The sequence below is a fragment of the Theropithecus gelada genome, chromosome 19 (genome assembly GCF_003255815.1).
Source record: "Theropithecus gelada isolate Dixy chromosome 19, Tgel_1.0, whole genome shotgun sequence".
NCBI lineage: Eukaryota > Metazoa > Chordata > Mammalia > Primates > Cercopithecidae > Theropithecus > Theropithecus gelada.
Genome location: NC_037687.1, coordinates 18,666,495 through 18,685,116, shown reverse-complemented (window position 1 = coordinate 18,685,116; position 18,622 = coordinate 18,666,495). Strand labels below are relative to the sequence as shown.

The 18,622-nt window shown below is 51.5% G+C and overlaps 1 protein-coding gene across 1 annotated transcript in view; it reads right to left on the bottom strand.

Moving 5' to 3' along the window:
* Positions 1-13,815, bottom strand: part of SLC25A42 (solute carrier family 25 member 42) — a 49,111-nt gene extending 35,296 nt beyond the window's left edge. The window contains exon 1 of the mRNA XM_025367202.1: positions 13,769-13,815. The gene's annotated coding sequence lies outside the window, so the exon portion shown is untranslated. The remainder of the gene's footprint in view (positions 1-13,768) is intronic.
* Positions 13,816-18,622: the final 4,807 nt, after the last annotated feature.

Here is an 18,622-nt window from a genome sequence, read left to right as displayed (position 1 = left end):
CTTTGATGACCTGCCCAGCAGCATATCATGGCAATGATGAGCACACTTTATGGACACAACCCCAAAGACCGCCCACAGGAGAATGAGAACACGGATGTGGTATATCCCATGATGAGACACTATGTAACAAACCAAACTGCTGCTACACATGACAATGCAGATGGATCTCACACACACACCAGTGAAGAGGCAGAAGCCAGGCACAAAAGGTTGCATACTGAATGATTCTTTTTTTTGAGTCGGAGTCTCACTCTGTTGCCCAGGCTGGAGTGCAATGGTGCGATCTTAGCTCACTACAACCTCCACCTCCCGGGTTCAGGCGATTCTCATGTCTCAGCCTCCTGAGTAGCTGGGATTACAGGCGTGCACCACCACACCCAGCTAATTTTTTGTATTTAGTAAAGATGGGGTTTAGTAAACATGGTGACATGTTGGCCAGGCTGGTCTCGAACTCCTGGCCTCAGGTGATCTGCCCACCTCGGCCTCCCAAAGTGCTGGGATTACAGGTTGAGCCATTGTGCCCAGCTGCATACTGAATGATTCTGTCTGTGTAACAGTTAAGCTCAGTAAACAAAATGTTTTGTACACATCCAAATGTTGATACCTGCCGCCACACGGATGGACCCTGGGGATGTCATGCTGAGTGAAATGAGCCAGTCACAAAAGGACAAATACTGTACAAATCCACTTATACGAGGTCCCTAGAGTCATCACATTCATAGAGACAGAAAGCAGAATGGCAGGTGCCAGGGGCTGGGAGCGGGGGAACAGAGAGTTACTGTTTAATAGGGACAGTTTCAGTTTTGTAAGATGGAAGAGTTGTGGAGACAGATGGTGATGATGGTTGCACAACAGTGCGAATGTACTTAATGCCACTGAACTGAACAATTAAAAATGTCATTTTTAAGTACTGTGTATTTTACCACATTTTTATTTATTTATTTATTTTTGAGATAGGGTCACGCTCTGCCACCCAGGCTGGAGTGCAGTGGCACGATCGTGGCTCACTGCAGCCTCCAACTCCCTGGCTCAAATGATCCTCCTACCTCAGCCTCCTGAGTAGCTGGGGCTACAGGTGTGGGCCACCATGCCCAGCTAAATTTTAAATTTTTTATAGAGACGGGGTCTTACTATGTTGCCCAGGCTGGTCTTGAACTCCTGAGCTCAAGCCATCCTCCAGCCTCTGCCTCCCAAAGTGCTGGAATTACAGACATGAGCCATTGTGCCCAGACTACCACAATTTTTAAGAAATGTAAATACGAAACACATCTATGGTGATAAAGATTAGAATACTGGTTACCTCTCAGGGGTATATCAGGGAGGGGGCAGAAAGGAGCCAGCTGCGGGCTTGAAAACTGTCTTGATCTGGTTCCAAGGATGAATATATATGTAAAAATTCACTGAGCTATATATACACTTAGGATTTATGTGCTTTACTCTGTATAAGCTATGCCTCAATTTAAAATGTTTAAACAGTGCAAACAAAACACCTCTGCCACACCCCCTTCCGCCAAGTCTAGGAGTGGGGCAGGCAAGCAATTTGTAATTCCCAGGGGACTTGAATGGATGGGCTTTGTGGGTAGACGTGTTCAGCTTGCTCTTTCCCACTTTCCTCTCACCTGTGGAGAACACCTGTTTTGTTTTGTTTTTTGAGGCGGAGTCTCGCTGTGTCGCCCAGGCTGGAGTGCAGTGGCATGATCTCGGCTCACGGCAACCTCTGCCTCCTGGGTTCAAGTGATTCTCGTGCCTTAGCCTCCCGGGTAGCTGGGATTACAGGCACACGCCACCACATCTGGCCAATTTTTGTATTTTTTTTTAGTAGAGACAGCATTTCGCCATGTTGGGCAGGCTGGTCTCAAACTCCTGACCTCAAGGTATCCACCTGCTTCGGCCTCCCAAAGTGCTGGGATTACAGGTGTGAGCCACGGCGCCTGGCCGAGAATACCTGTTGATGATCTTAGCAGTGACGAAAGCCTGGAGAAGGCACTGAAGCTCTACAGTTGGTCCACACTCACAGTGACCGTCCCTTCTGAGGACAGCATTCTGGGAAACCACTCGCTCTGCTCCCTGTCACTATGGAGGAATTGGGGCTGATCCTCCACTTGACACCAGGGTGACCCAGGTGACCATAGTCAGGTAATGAGACTTCATACTCCCCTAGATTCAGGGTGCTGCCCCCAAAGACCGAGACCTGGGACTTTTAAGGGAACCATCAGGCCGGAGAAGTACTCTTTCTTCAGGGGAGGGGAAGCCAGTAGGGTGTGAGGTTGGGCAGAGTTGACACAGAGTTGGGGGCAGAGCAAGGCCAGGAGGCGGAGGAGGATACCTGCAGGCTAGGGTGATCTGGAAGCCAGTGGTGCCAAAAGCACACAGACTTTGCTGTCATGGAGCCCAGGAAGCACCCTTTCCGGTTCAGTCAGCATAGGATGGGTTTCTGTCACTTGCACCTACCAGAGTCCTGACTCGTATGCTGTGCTGGGGTAGGTACCTCATACTCCCCCAGCACCACACAGTATTTACAACCACAGATGACAGTGTCCTGTGGCTCTAGGAGACCCAGCCTTGCCACATTGACTCTAGGTACCTTTCATGAGTACCTAGAATGCCAGAGCTTTCTGAACTGGGATTCAGGTGTCCCCACAAGGGTGACAACCAGCGGCCAGGCACAGGGGGGCCAGCCCCAAATAACATATGTGTATCTTTTCCCATGCTGTTTCTGTTCATGAAGTCTTTCTGTTCATCAAACAAAAAACAAAGCTCAGCGGGGCATGGGGGGATGATGTGGGAAATGACTTACTAAACAGCATTATTCAGGAAACGTAAACCTGGAGCATGGGATCTTCGATAACTCACGATCACACACCAGCTCCGGCACAGAACCTCCAGAGCAATGGGAACACTGGTTCCAAGCAAGCTGGCAGTTGCTTGGGAGAGGGGAGGACAAGCTACTTGTTTTTTCGAGACAGGGTCTCACTCTGTCACCCAGGTTGACATGCAGTGGTAAGATCATAGCTCACTGCAGCCTCCATCTTTTGGGCTCAAGTGATCTTCCCACCTTGGCCTCTGAGTAGTTAGGACTATGAGTGTATACTATCATGCCCGGCTAATTTTAAAATTATTTTTAGTAGAGACGGGGTCTTGCTATACTGCCCAGGCTGGTCTCAAACTCCTGGCCTCAAGCAATTGACCTGCCTCTGCCTCCCAAAGTGCTGGGATTACAGGTGTGAGCCACAGCACCATTAAAGCATCCTATAAGCTGCATGTGCATGGGTTATCCTAATACACACACACTCACACATACACTCACACTTGCTCACACATACACTCACACACACATACATGCATACTCACACTCTCATATGCACTCACATATTCACACATACACACACACACACTCGCTCACACATACACTCACACACACACGCATACTCAGACTCTCACATGCACTCTTACACACATACACTCATATGCACGTGTGCCTGATTCCCTTGAGCCTGTCTCATAGCTTCCCGACCAGCCATAAGACAGGCCCACCATTTATGCTGTTACCTTGTGGGGACCACCATATAACTGCCAGCTCCACCCCTTGGGACTCAGGAAATGTTTGTACAAACGTTGGGGGGTGGGGACAGTTTCTCTGTGGATGGAGTTTATTATAAGCAGCCGTGAAATGAATCCTGTAATCTCTCAGTAAACGGAAGCCAATTAACATCCTATCTGCCAGTCTCTGATAAAGGCTGTTTTCTTTTCTAGTTAATAGGCATTAACTCTGCCTAAGGGATCCGGGCACATCTTACATAATGGCTGCTCCCTGTTAACCCTGACCCCACAGACTGCCTCACAAATGGGGAGTTTCTTCCTGCTGCATTCGCTCCTGTGTGCCTTTCAGACAATCTTTGGTAACAGCAACCCTTTTGCGGTCTCTGTGGGTTAAACACCCTGAAAGATCCAGGAAATTCTATGATCAATTGCTGTCCTCTGTCCTTGCAGACAGTGCTACCCACACCTGTCACCAAAGGCCGTTAGATGTGATCTAAAACAATCCAAGGTACTGAATGGTACTCACATCCCTCCACCAAGAGGGTCTACTTCAGTAACTGACCTCACCTCAAAAGCCCTATGTTTGGTTGGGCCTGGTGGCCCATGCCTGTAATCCCAGCACTTTGGGAGGCCAAGGTGGGCGGATCACTTGAGGCCACGAGTTCAAGACTAGCCTGGGCAACATGGTAAAACTCTGTCTCTACAAAAATACAAAAATTAGCTGGGTGCAGTGGCTGACGCCGATAATCCCAGCAGTTTGGGAGGCTAAGGCAGGTGGATCATTTAAGGTCGGGAGTTCAAGACTATCCTGGCCAACATGGTGAAACCCCATCTCTACTAAAAATACAAAAATTAGCCAGCATGGTGATACACACCTGTAATTCCAGCTATTCTGGAGGCGAGGGCAGAAGAATTGCTTGAACCTAGGAGACAGAGGTTGCAGTGAGCCGAGATCATGCCACTGCACTCCAGCCTGGGTGATAGTGAAATACCTCATCTCAAAAAAAAAAAAAAATCCTATGTTCTTACCACACAGAACCTGGCACAGCAATCCACACTTGGTTGGCCTTCAACAACTATTTGCTGGATAAGTGAATTAATTCCTTGGATATGCCAAGTTTTACTTTGGCCGCAGTCTCCGATCCCGGCAAATTTCTCTGCATCCTTCAAAGCTCCTAAATGTGGCCTCGCTGCCCCCAGAGTTAACTGCTGTGCCCTGCACTGAGCAGTCTGTGGTTCTCTACTGCACTTGAGGGGCCACTCTCCACTTGCTTCCCCGCAACCAGGCTGGGGGTACCTGGAAGGCGGGGATCCCTGGAAGGCAAGGGTCCGCATCACACTCAGTGTCCATGCCCAGCAAGGAAGCAGAAACATAACACCTGCAGACAGGTGCTTTTACCTGTTGCTGTACCATCCTCCTGCTCTTCAGCCATCCCTCCCACAGCAGCAAGAATACACCCCTTCAACCATTCTCTTCCTCATGGCTACACAGCAGCGTGCACAAGCTCCCTGCCACCCCACACTGTATTGTGGGAAGATGGGGTCTAGCATGTGACACACTGGATGTGTCACTAAACTTCCACAGAGGCCACATACAGTGGGTCACACCTGTAATCTCAGCACTTTAGGAGGCCGAGGCAGGAGGACCACTTGAGGCTGGGAGTTCAAGGCTGCAGGGAGCTATGATCCCACCACTGCACTCCAGTCTGGGTGACACAGTGAGGCCCCGTCTCTATAAAATAAACAAATTAGCCAGGTATGGTGGCGCACACTTATAGTCTCAGCTACTCGGGAGGTTGAGGTGGAAGGATCACTTGAACCCAAGAGGTCGAGGCTGCATACACTGTGATCACACCACTGCACTCCAGCCTGGGCAACAGAACAAGATCCTGTCTCTCAAAAAAATTTTCAGCTGAGTGAGGTGGCTCATGCCTGTAATCCCAGCATTTTGGGAGGCCGAGGCAGCAGATCACTTGAGGCCAGGAGTTTGAGACCAGCCTGGCCAACATGGCGAAACCCTGTCTCCATGCCTGGCTAAATACAAAAATTAGCTGGGCGTGGTGGCAGGTGCCTGTAATCTCAGCTACTTAGGAGGTGAGGCATGAGAATCACTTGAGCCTGGGAGACGGAGGCTGCAGTGAGCCAAGATCAGGCCACTGCACTCCAGCCTGGGCAACACAGTGAGACTCTGAAAAAACAAACAAACAACAAATCCAAAGTAAAAAATAAACCTCCCCATTCCTTGATTTCCTCATCTGTCACCATCTTCACAGGATAGTGCCACTCAAGTGGGTGACAAGTGTTGGTAAGTATCGTTCTCCCTAATAAGGAATCAGACGGGGCTGGGGCAAATCCCATTTAACACGGCCCTGGCCTACTGAGCATGCTTTCAAGACACTGACACTTGGCTTCCCCATGATCGGTGACTGAAGTACATATTCGCCAGGCACGGTGGCTCACACCTGTAATCCCAGCCAGCACTTTGGGAGGCTGGGGTGGGAGGACAGTCTGAGCCCAGGAATTGGAGATCAGCCTGGGCAACACAGCAAGATCCCATTTGCCCCATCTCACCACCTGAAGACCCTTATTCATCCTGGGTCACCCCATGCCAGGCTGAACATCCCCCCACAGGTTAATCTTCCTACAATGTGAAACAAAAGTTAGATGACTTGTCCGGCTGCTCGTCAAAGAACATTCCTTTATTTTTATATTTTTAGTTTTTTTTTTTTTTTCTTGAGACAGATTCTCGCTTTGTCACCTAGACTGGAGTGCAGTGGTGCAATCTCGGCTCACTGCAACCTCCGCCTCCCAGGTTCAAGTGATTCTCCTGCCTCAGCCTCCTGAGTAGCTGGGATTACAGGCGCCTGCCACCACAACTGGCTAATTTTTATATTTTTAGTAGAGACAGGTTTCACCATGTTGGCCAGGGTGGTCTCGAACTCCTGACCTCAGGTGATCCACCCACCTTGGCCTCCCAAAGTGCTGGGATTACAGGTGTGAGCCACTGCGCCAGCCCTAATTTTGCTTTCTGCTAGCCCTTGGCTCTGCCATATGGTTAATTCCTCACTAACTTCAGATCTCCCAAAGCTTCCTGAAAATCTCCCTGGCCCCCTGAAGATCAGACCGTAGCACCCCAGCCTCTCCTCAAGACTGACCAATATGGTACTCCAATCACTGAGTGGTGGTCTGATGTGTGTCTGTGCCATCCTTCTGAGACTGGGTATCAACAGGAGATAATCACAGGACCGAGCTCACAGCCCAGAAAGCAAAATTAAGACATACACACGTGGAGCTGGGCGCGGTGGCTCACACCTCTAATCCCAGCACTTTGGGAGGCTGAGGCAGGAGGATGGCTTGAACCCAGGGGTTTGAGATCAGCCTGGGAAGGATGGAGAGACCCTGTCTCTACAAAAAAATTAAAAGTTAGCCGGGCATGGTGGTGCGTGCCTATAGTCCCAGCTACTTGGGAGGCTGAGGCAGGAGGATCACTTGAGCCCAGGAATTCGAGGTGGCAGTGAGCTGTGGTCTTGCCACTGCACTCCAGCCTGAGCAACAAAGTGAGACCCTGTATTAAAAAAAAAAAAGACGTTATGCATTCACTAGTCCAGGTCCTTGCTGGCTTAGACCATCTAGATGCCTCCACCTTCCAAGGGAGACAGGTTAATAAGCGAAGCTGCCAACATGAGCCATCTGGAGGGGCTGAGGAACGTGTCTGACCCCACTGGCCTATTCTTCCTGAAGTAACAGAGGCACCTGAACAAGCATTTCCCTTAATAATGTCCTGTTGGAAATACTGGCTCAGAAAGTATAGGGGTTGAATGACATCCCCCCAAATTCATATCCACCTGGAACCTCAGAACGTGGCCTTCTTTGGAAATAGGGTCTTTGCAGATGCAATCAGCTAAGGATCTTAAGATGAGTTCACCCTGAGATTTAGGGTGGGCCCTAAACTCAAGGACTAGTGTCCTTATAAGAAGAGGGGATCGGCCGGGAGTGGCTCACGTCTGTAATCCCAGCACTTTGGGAGGCCGAGTTGGGCAGATCACTTGAGGTCAGGCGTTCAAGACCAGCCTGGCCAACATGGTAAAACCCTGTCTCTACTGAAAATACAAAAACTAGCTGGATGTGGTGGTGCACACCTATAATCCTAGCTACTTGGGAGGCTGAAGCAGGAGAATGGCTTGAACCTGGGAGGTGGAGGTTGCAGTGAGCTGAAATTGCACTGTTGTACTCCAGCCTGGGCAACAAGAGTGAAACTCTGTCTAAAAAAATAAAAAAAGGCTGGGCGCAGTGGCTCATGCCTGTAATCCCAGCACTTTGGGAGGCCGAGGCGAGCGGATCACAAGGTCAGGAGATCGAGATCATCCTGGCTAACACGGTGAAACCCCGTCTCTACTAAAAATAATACAAAAAATTAGCTGGGTGTGGTGGCGGGCACCTGTAGTCCCAGCTACTGGGGAGGCTGAGGCAGGAGAATGGTGTGAACCTGGGAGGCGGAGCTTGCAGTGAGCCGAGAACACGCCACTGTACTCCAGCCTGGGCGACAGAGCAAGACTCAGTCTCAAAATAATAATAATAATAATAATAATAATAATTAGCTGGATATGGTGGCGCGTGCCTGTAACCCCAACTAGTTGGGAGGCTGAGGCAGGAGAATCGCTTGAACCCAGGAGGCAGCGGTTGCAGTGAGCAGAGATCGCACCACTGCACTCCAGCCTGGGCAACACAGAAAGACCCTGTCTCAAAAAACAAAAAAAAAGAAGAGGAGATCCAGGAGTGGTGGCCTGCGTCTATAGTCCCAGCTACTCAGCAGGCTGAGGCAGGAGAGTCACTTAAGCCAAAGAGTTAGAGGTTGCAGTGAACTATGATCATATCACTGCATTCCAGTGTGAACGACATAGCAAGACCCCATCTCTAAAAAAAAAAAAAAAAAAAGAGGACACACAGAGACACACAACAGGGAGAAAGCCACGTGAATACAAAGGCAGAGACTGGAGTGATGTAGCCACAAGTCAAGAACTCCAAGGTTTGCCTTGGAGAAAGGCCTGGGAAGGTCTCCCTCAGAGCCTCCAGAAGGAACCAGCCCTGTTGACACCTTGATTTTGGACTTCAAGCCTCCACAACTATGACAGGATATATTTCTGTTGTCTGAAGCCCCCCAGTTTGTGGTAATTTATTATGGCAGCCACAGGAAATGAATATGCAGGGATCTGAGGCCAAGCCTCCAAGTGTTGGCCTGTCCCTCAGCTGGTGGCTTGTCCTCAGCCATTTGCCTGCCAGAACTTCACAGGCTGCTGGGCTAGCAGAGAGCTCAGCAGAAAATCTGGCCAGCAGAGAACTTTGTTGAGCCCCTGGAATCCAAGCATTCAGCCCAAGATGGTTGTAGCAAAAGGTGCTCACTGAAGAAAACAAATGTTGACAAGCATATTTTAAAAATAGCTCTGTGAACAGGGTGGGGCCTCCAGGGGACAACGTTCTACTTCCTGAGCTGAATGCTAATTTCATTATTGGTTAAATCTTCTTTCTTTTCACATACACGTTATATACTTTTTTTTTTTTTTTAAAAGAGACAGAGCCTCACTGTCATCCGGGCTGGAGTGCAGTGGCATAGTCATGACTCACTGCAGCCTCAATCCCCTGGGCTCAAGTGATCCTCCCACCTTAGCCTCCCAAGTAGCTAGGACTATAGGCACATGCCACCAAGGCCAGCTAATTTATGTATTTATTTATGTGAGACTGAGTCTTGCTCTGTCACCTAGGCTGGAGTGCAGTGGTGCCATCTCAGCTCACTGCAACCTCCGCCTCCAGAGTTCAAGCAATTCTCCTGCCTCAGTCTCCTGAGTAGCTGGGACTACGGGCATGCACCACCACACCTGGCTATTTTTGTTTTTATTTTTTTCTTGAGATGGAGTCTTGCCCTGTCGCCCAGGCTGGAGTGCAGTGGCACAATCTTGGCTCACTGCAACCTCTGCCTCCCGGGTTTAAGCAATTCTCCCTGCCTCAGTCTCCAGAGTAGCTAGGAATACAGGCGCCCACCAACATGCCCGGCTAATTTTTTATTTTTAGTAGAGACCAGGGTCTCGCCATGTTGGCCAGGCTGATCTCGAACTCCTGACCTCAAGTGATCCGCGTGCCTCGGCCTCCCAAAGTGCTAGGATGAAAGGCGTGAGCCACCATGCCTGGCCCGACATAATATACTTTTTTTTTTTTTTGAGACAGAGTCTCGCTCTGTTGCCCAGGCTAGAGTGCAATGGCATGATCTTGGCTCACTGCAACCTCCGCCTCCTGGGTTGAAGCGATTCTCCTGCCTCAGCCTCCTGAGTAGCTAGGATTACAGGCATGTGCCACTACGCCTGGCTAATTTTTGTATTCTTTAGCAGAGACAGGGTTTCACCATGTTGGTCATGCTGGTCTTGAACTCCTGACCTCATGATCCACCCGCCTCGGCCTCCCAAAGTGCTGGGATTACAGGTGTGAGCCACCACGTCCAGCCAATATACTCTTTATGAAGAAGTATTTCATATTTAAAATAAAAAATGCAAATGCATTTTTAAAAGCCCTGTCTTGCAAAACCCAAACAAGTGAATGATTCTGATCATCTCAATAATCCCCTCTTAATATCTAACTGCCAAAATAGAAGAGACAGACAAAAAAAACTGTATGACACGTGGGCAGAGGCCTGACTTCAGTATGACGACACCCTCCATCTGGCACCAGTGGTGAGAAATTGGACAACTGGAGAGAGTCTCGAAACAGCTTCACAGACAGATTTAACATCTGACTCGTCTCAATCTCTCATGATGCCCTCATCTTTCTTTTCCTAGACCCAAGTGGAAAAAAAAAAAAAAAAAATCAGCAACACCTAAATGGTTCTTCTAGCAATTGTTCTTGTTGAGGTAACTTAAGCCAAAAATCTCAGCACCACCACTGCTCCCTGCTACAGTGACAAGCTTCACAGAGCAGGAACTCAAAAAAAAAATTTTTTTTTAAACAGAAAAACAGGGTCTTGCTCTGTTGCCCAGGCTGGAGTGCAATGGCACAATCATAGCCCACTGCAGCATTGAACTCCTGGGCTCAAGCAGTCCTCCCACCTTAGCCTCCCAACTAGCTGGGGCCATTTGTGCATGCCACCATGCCTGGCTAATTTTTAATTTTTTTTTTATAGAGATGGGGTTTCACCATGTTGCCCGAGCTGGTCTCAAATTCCTGGGCTCAAGCAATACTCCTGCCTCATCCACCCAAAGTGTTGGGTAGTGTGAACCACTGCGTCCAGCCCCAAATATTTCTTGAACTTTAGTCTGACTGGCAGAGAAACAAGTCTAATGTTTAATCCCTACCCCACAAGCCAGAACACCTAAGAGAGGGGTAGGAAGCATGGAAGTGATGTTCTCTTGTGCTATTTTTTACCTATCGATGGGACAGACCACAAAACTTGATAATAACTGAGCTGGCCGCAGGAGAGGAATCAGGCTTTCCAACTTCACAGTTGAGAGGAGAAGGAGGGACATTAACTATTTACATGAATATGCCCTTTGACTTGGCCCCCTGATTTTTTTTTTTTTTTTTTTGAGACAGGATCTAGCTCTGTCGTCCAGGCTGGAGAGGAATGCAGTGGCAAGATTATAGCTCACTGCAACCTTGAACTCCTTGGTTCAAGCAATCCTCCCACCTCAGCCTCCTGAGTAACTGTGGACTACAAGCACAGCTGGCAAGACAGGGGGGTCTGAAGTGTCTGGGCATGGCTGGAGCCCAAATACGTTCACTGTGTATTTAGTACATGATAATGCATGTGTCTATCCATTGCAGCTCTGTTTGTAAAAGCTAAATATGGGCTGCAGCTTAAACAGCCATCAGTAGGGGAGTGGCCTTAGAATGCCTATGTCTGTTCAATGCAAATTTACCAGTGGTTTAAAAGGGCTGGGAGATATATACCTCCCCCTACCCGTTTCTGCCACCCCAGTCATAGACTACCTCTGGAAGAAAACACAAGAAATTATCAACAGTAAGTGCATCTGAGGAGGAACGGGGTAGACTGCCTGATTTCTACTACATGCCCTTTTCTACTGTTTGACTTTTTGTTTTTAACTATGTAATAGGCCCGGCGTGGTGGCTCACGCCTGTAATCCTAGCACTTTGGGAGGCTGAGGCGAGCGGATCACTCGGGGTCAGGAGTGCGAGACCAGCCTAGCCAATATGGTGAAACCCCGTTTCTATTAAAAATGCAAAAATGAGCTGGGCATGGTGGCACATGCCTGTAATCCCAGCTACTCGGGAGGCTGAGGCAGGAGAACTGCATGAACCCAGGAGGCAGAGGTTGCCTTGAGCCAAGATCACGCCATTGCACTCCAGCCTGAGCGACAGAGCAAGACTCTTTCTCAAAAAAAAAAAAACCCAAAAACTATACACTCAATGATCTTGTCAAAGTTTATACACATGTACATATATAACACACATGAAATATGTGTATATAAAATATGTATATAAACATATGCATATAGGTACTGTGTACAACACACACCCACGCACATATACATACATATATACACACACATCCATATATGTTTTAAATGACCCCTATTGAAGTTGGACAGAAAACCCAAATGGCTTCAGTTTCCACAGGAGAAGCTGAAGGTGACATGACCCTCTGGAACATTCTGGCACCGTCTTTGCAGGGAGAGGTGGGAGGGGATAAGAAATGCTCCGCAAGCCTTACAGGAAATGGCACGTTATTGCTTTTCAACAACAAAGCCACTGTCCTCCTTCTATGCTGCATGCTTGCAAATCAGACTCAAGAGAACTAAAAAGTTCCAGAAGAATCATTCCTAGCACCATGCCAGGCTCCCAGGCTCGTTTTGCAGGTTAGCTTTAAACAGCTGAAACAGTAGTTTGACTCACTCTAAAGAGTGTTTCCTTACTCTGTTTATCGGCTTCAAGGGCCCAAGGAGTGTCTGAGAGGGGTCCTCGGTCTGCAAGGGCAGGGAGCCCCGGCCCCGGCAACTCCCTCTCCGGCATCCTGCAGGAGGTACCCAAGATGATGACCACCCCCTCTCCGGTAGCGTCTCCACCGCCAGCCCGCCCCAGGACTCCGAGACACATGCTTGGCAGAGGGGCTGTCCCTTCCAGCTAAGCCTTTCCGGACCGAGTCAAAGTCACGACTCCTTCCAATCCCTCTGAGATAAACATAACAGATGGGCCCAAACGCGGTGGGTCCCCACAGCAGAGGGTCAGCGATGCCCAGGATGCAACAGTCTCTGCCTCTAGCATTCAAGTGGTTTAGGTCTGTGGCTGGTAAAATGGAGATGATTCCGGTTTCGTCTGACCGATGGGATTATTCTAAGGTCCGGAAATCACTTTATAGACTGTCAAGCACTGTTAGAAATGAACACTGGGGTAAGCTTTTGTTTGGGGAGGGGAGGGTGCAGCGATACTGAGATACCAAGGCTTGGGGGACTATTGGAGGACCTGGGGGATTCGGGGGGATTATTACAGAGGGTGTGCGAACACAGGTGCACGTGGAAGAAAGCCCAAGATGGGAGAGGGTAGGAGGGAGGAGAAAGGGGAGAGACAGAGGTGTGGGGCTGCCAGGACCAGAGGGCAGTTGCCGGGGGGAAAGTCCCTGAGAAGAGGGACCTAGGTTGCTGGGGGAGTGGGTACAAGGGTAGCGAGCAGATACCTGGATATGAGGAAAGGCAGTAGGGGACGGGACCAGGTCCAGGTGTGAGTTGAGGGACCGTGGGTTAGAAGTCACAGGCTCAGGTGTGGATGTAGGGGTGTCATCGACAGGGACAGTCTCAGGTGATGTGAGGGGTATTCGTGAGTGGGGGTGGGTGTTCGTGAGTGGGGGCGCGGTGTCAGGTGTGTGAGGGGGATGTCAGACCCAGCTGTGCGGGGCGCCGGGGACAAGGCCCCAGGGGTGTGGGAGATGTCAGCAAGGACAGTTTCAGGTGTATGGGGGATGTCAACGAAAAGGGACATGGTGTCAGGCGTGCGTGGGCTGCGGGTGAGGGGCTCAGACCTGGATGCAGTAGCCCCCAGAGGGCAGTAGACGTGGAGTGTAGGGTTGGGGGGGTCTTTAACCTCTTCCTGCCCTCGCGACGCTGCTGTCACGCCCCGCCTCGTCCGCCCCTCGCCCCGGGATCCATGACAGGACCCGTGCCTTACCTCAGTTCAGCCCGACAAGCGCGGGCCGCTGACGCTTGCGCCCCCCGGCGCCCCCGCGCCCCCTCACCGGCCTGGACGCGTCGCCGCCGCCGCCACCTCCAGCCGCCACGGCCCCGCCTCGCGCACCCCCAGAGCGCGCCACGGGAGGGGTCCACGCCACGCCCCGATTGGCTGCTCCCTGGCCAGTCAGCGCTGGAAACGTCAGTGATTGGCGGGTATGAAGCGTATGGGCAGCCCCCGAAGCCAATCGCTGACGGGCAGAGGTGGGGCTATTGGGAGAGGCCTGGGGTGCCTCGGTGGTCCCGCAGGGTGCTAGGCGCTGGGAGGCGAGGGCCTGGAGGCAGGCGAGGAATCTTGGCAGAAAACAGGCAGAACTGTCGGCCAATCGCCGGGGACCAAGGGCGGGGCTACGAGGAAACTGGCGCGACCGGTGGCACAGAGGCGAGAGGAACAGAGGGCGTAGCCTGGCGGGAGACGGGGATTGGCTGCAAAGCCGCAGACTGGCAGGTCCCGCGGCCAGTCGCAGCGGCCGTGGGCGGTACGCCCCCAGGGAAGGCTGGAGCGTTCAAGGTGCAGTCTGACCCAGAGCGCGGCAACCCAACGCCTGGTGCAGGGTCCCCTGAGGCTCTCGTGTAGAGCCCGCCCTCTGGCCACCCAAAGCAGAAGCGGCTGTGAACTTGGACCATCAAGGCTGAAGGACTCCTGGATAATTCTCCATCCCCTTACTCCCCACTAATCCCCTGCAGACGACACAGAGAGGGCAGATTCGCTGGAGGTCACTCTGAGCTGCCCTCTGCATCTCGAGGTGGTGTGAAGACATGGAAATAAGGAGCAGAATCCTACTGAAACGTGCTGTGTGGTTTTCTGTGTGTCTGACCTGTGTCCAAGGTTACCTGCCATGGTATCCGGTGACATCCCTGTTGGGCCTCCTCCCTGCTAAGCCTTTTATGAATTAACTGAATCTTAACCACAGTCCCACGAGGTCAAAGCGACCACTGACCCCTTTTACAGAAACCAGAGCACAGAGAGGTCAAGCTCCTTGCCCAAGGTTACACAGCACGTTGGTTGCTAAACCAGACAATGAATCTACAGCAGCCTGCTTTTTGGAAAGGGAGTGTCAGAGAAGAGCCACTGGGGGCCTCAAGAGACCTAGGTTTGAATCCTTGTCGAATCACTGGCCCACCACACAACCTTGGGCAAAGGCCTTGTAAGCCTCAGCTGTTTCATTTGGAAAAGAAGGGGGAAAATGATTCCTATGCCTTGATCTTTCCTCTCTGGGGTTGCTTCCCTGGGAAAATTTATAACCCAGCTCTCATTTTAATTATCTGGTGAAAGCATTTGACCCTCAGCAGGTCATGTGCGGCCTGTGAGCCTCAGCTCCTCTGTGAAGTGTGGTTAATGGCGTTGCTTTGCAGAAAAATGCCAGCAGTTTAGGGAGACACCTGCCATCTCAGGCATGGCTGTGTCATCGGCACCTGCCCCGAGGCCACTCTGTTCTCTGACTCACCCTTCATTTTCAAGACGAAGAAGGCTACAAATGTTTCCAGATACCAGCTCTTGTTTCCTCTAGGTGCTGGCCAGGGTTGGTGGAGATCAAGTTCAGAACCAGGGAATCCTGGGAGGGAGCAAGGCTGAAACCAACCTTAGAAAGGGCTCATGTTTCAGGGCTGTGCAAGCCCCTGCTAAGTGCGTGATACACAAGTTTCAAATGGGATGTGACTGGAAATCACTAGCCCAAGGCCATCATCAAACTCCTGATATTCTCACGATATGCCTACATGGACCTCCCCTCCCATACCTGCCACCTATGGTTTACTACCCCCGGCAACTTCCAGGACTTGGCCTCCATTGTGCCCTCCAGAGAAGAGAAGGAAGCTGAGGTCAGTTAAACATCAACTGGGTGCCAGGTCCCTGCTGGGCTTTCTCCAATACCATCTCCCCACCTCACTCCCAGGTGGACGTAACAGTGCCCACTTTGCAGATGAGAAAACTGAGCCTATGGTGGAGAATATTCCTTGGTGGAAGGACCCAGGGCTGGGTTTGAACCCCTGCTCTTTTTAACATAAGCAATGGCCAGTAAGAGCCACAGAACCTTCAGCAAATAACACAAGCTCCCCACTTCAGTTTCCCAGCTATCTCCTAGGGCTGATGTGAGCATTGATGAAATGGAAGCGAAATGCTTACAATGGCTTAGTCCACGGTAAGCACTCATAGAAGTCTGGTGGTGATGATATATTGTTCTTCTCTGGGCCTGTTTCCCTCTCTGTAAATAGCGCTTCATGGACATAGACTAACTATGGGCGTGGCTTGCCACACCAAGAGCAAGATATCTATGCCAAGGAGGCCCCACTCCCAGTGCCCACCTGCCAGGCCCTGGGAGGGCTAGGTAACAAAGCTCCTGGAAGCTCCCACAGTACTTCCAGGGACAGCGCCAACTAAGGCAAAGGTCAGGCTCTGGCCCAGCCTGGGGCTGCCTCTCTAGCTTCTGCTCGTTCTTTAGCAGGCTGGTGCCAGCCAACCTCCCTACCACCTTCCAGCAATAGCAGGCAAAGCACCCTGGCAATAGCAATGGACACCCCCACCATAGGCACTCATGTGAGCCCAGCTAGGGTGCCCAGGATCTCGGCTCTTCTGCTTTGGCTGGCCACTGGACAGGATACTGCCTCTTCACCCTCCAGTCTCCTGTACCTCTTGGGGATCCCAGGAATCAGCTGTGAGCCAGGCCCTGGCACAGCGTCCAGGCCTAATCACCTGAGGCCAGAAGGCCTTTTGCCCAAGGTCAGGTTAACAACTTTGGAAAAAGATGAGGGGCCTGGAGGCAGGCCAAGCTGTGGTCTCATCGCACCACAGTCCCTCAAATGCCCATAAGTCTATTTCCTATCTGGAAAATGGGGTTTAGTCCAGCCTTTGCGAGATGTATGTTCACAATAGAAAAAAATCTGTGTTCCTTTCCCAGGAACCCAAGCCCATCCCGGGCTGGAGGGAGACATCCTGAACACAGCAGTGACAACAACCAAGCCTGGCTGCGGTCAGAGTGGCCTCATTCACCTCCCACGGCTCAGAGAAGTCAGGCTACTTCACCAAGAGCCCACAGCAGCAGAGGCTTGGCCTGAACACACTTGCACCATCCTTGCAGCAGGCTCCCCCTCAGCCCAGGTCTCCATGTCATCAAGGAGGGCAGCAAAAGCTACTTAAGAGAAGGCCGGGGCCAGGCGCGGTGGCTCACACCTGTAATCCCAGCACTCTGGGGAGGCCGAGGCGGGTGGATCACGAGATCAGGAGATCGCGATCATCCTGGCTAACATGATGAAACCCCATCTCTACAAAAAATACAAAAAAATTAGCTGGGCGTGGTGGTAGGCGCCTGTATTCCTAGCTACTCAGGAGGCCGAGGCAGGAGAATGGCGTGAACCCAGGAGGCAGAGTTTGCAGTGAGCCGAGATCGTGCCACTGCACTCCAGCCTGGGCAACAGAGCGAGACTCCGTGTCAAAAACAAAAAGAGAAGGCCAGGTGCAGTGGCTCATGCCTGTAATCCCAGCACTCTGAGAGGCTCAGGAGGGTGGATCACCTGAGGTCAGGAGTTGGAGACCAGCCTGGTCAACGTGGCAAAATCCCGTCTCTACTAAAAATACAAAAATTAGCCAGGCGTGTGGCACGTGCCTGTAGTCCCAGCTCCTCAGGAGCCCGAGGCAGGAGGATGGCTTGAACCTGGAAGGCAGAGGTTGCAGTGAGCCGAGATCGTGCCACTGCACTCCAGCCTGGGCGACAGAAAAGGGAAGGGGACGGGGATGGGGCTGGGGGGAGTTATGCGCTGGACATCCCCTGAATCGGGCCTTGCTAGGGGCTGTGGCCCTCCAGTGTGCCAGACCTAGCCTGAGTTCAGATGAGAAAGTCGAGGCTCACAGAGGGGAGGTGATATGCCTGAAGTGGCTGAGGGGGATGGAAAGCCAGGCCATCAACCCCAGGGAAATGTGAGATCTTTGATGAGGGGCCCCCACCCAACCTGAGGCTGTCCAAACATGCTAGCTGCATCTACTGAAGACACCCACTTCCTTGGGCTAAGGTGGGAGGGACTGATAAGGCAGAACCACCCCTTCCTGAAGAAGCCTGCAGCTTGGCCCAGGCCCAGGAGAGGACACTGGGGCCACCTGGCAGGGACCTCCAGTGCTTGTCAGTTTATTCAGGTGAACGTTCAAAAACATTGACGGGAAGCTGAAGGCGCAGCAAGGGGGGACAGGGGCCTGCCTGCAGAGAGCCAGCCGAGGGTGGAGGCAAGACAAACAGGAGAGTTCACAAACGAGGTGACCTTAGATGGGGCCCAGCGTCAGAGCCAGAGCACATGGGGTGATGAGATGGGGGTCTCTCCTGGAGGAGGCAATCTGAGCTGAAACCTCACGTGCTAGGAAGAGCCAGCCACGGGGAGGGCCGAGGGAAGGGCACTTCTAGGCAGAGGGCATGGCTTGTCACGTGGGGGCTTGTGCAAAGGCCCTGGGGTGGGGGAATAGGGAGTGAGTGCAGTGGAGAGGAAATGGGAGATGGGCAGGGCCTGGGCCACACTGGGTCTGCAGGACATGAAGAGCATTTTTGTTTTTTTTGTTTTGTTTTTTGTTTTTTGAGACAGGCTCTTGCTCTGTCACCCAGGTTGGAGTGCAGTGGTGCCACCCTAACTCACTGCAGCCATGGACTCCTGGGCTCAAGTGATCTTCCCACCTTAGCCCAAGTTGCTGGGACCACAGGCAGGTTTTATGTAGAGGGCAAAGGGGAGCCATGGGCAGACTGAGAGCAAGGTTGGAGCAGGAATGACAGGGCCAGCACTGCAGGCCCTCCTAGAAATAGCCCAGGAGCACCTCCCCACCACATGACAGATGAACAAATGCTTGAGAACTGCCCAGGGTCACAAGACTACCCAAGGTCACACTG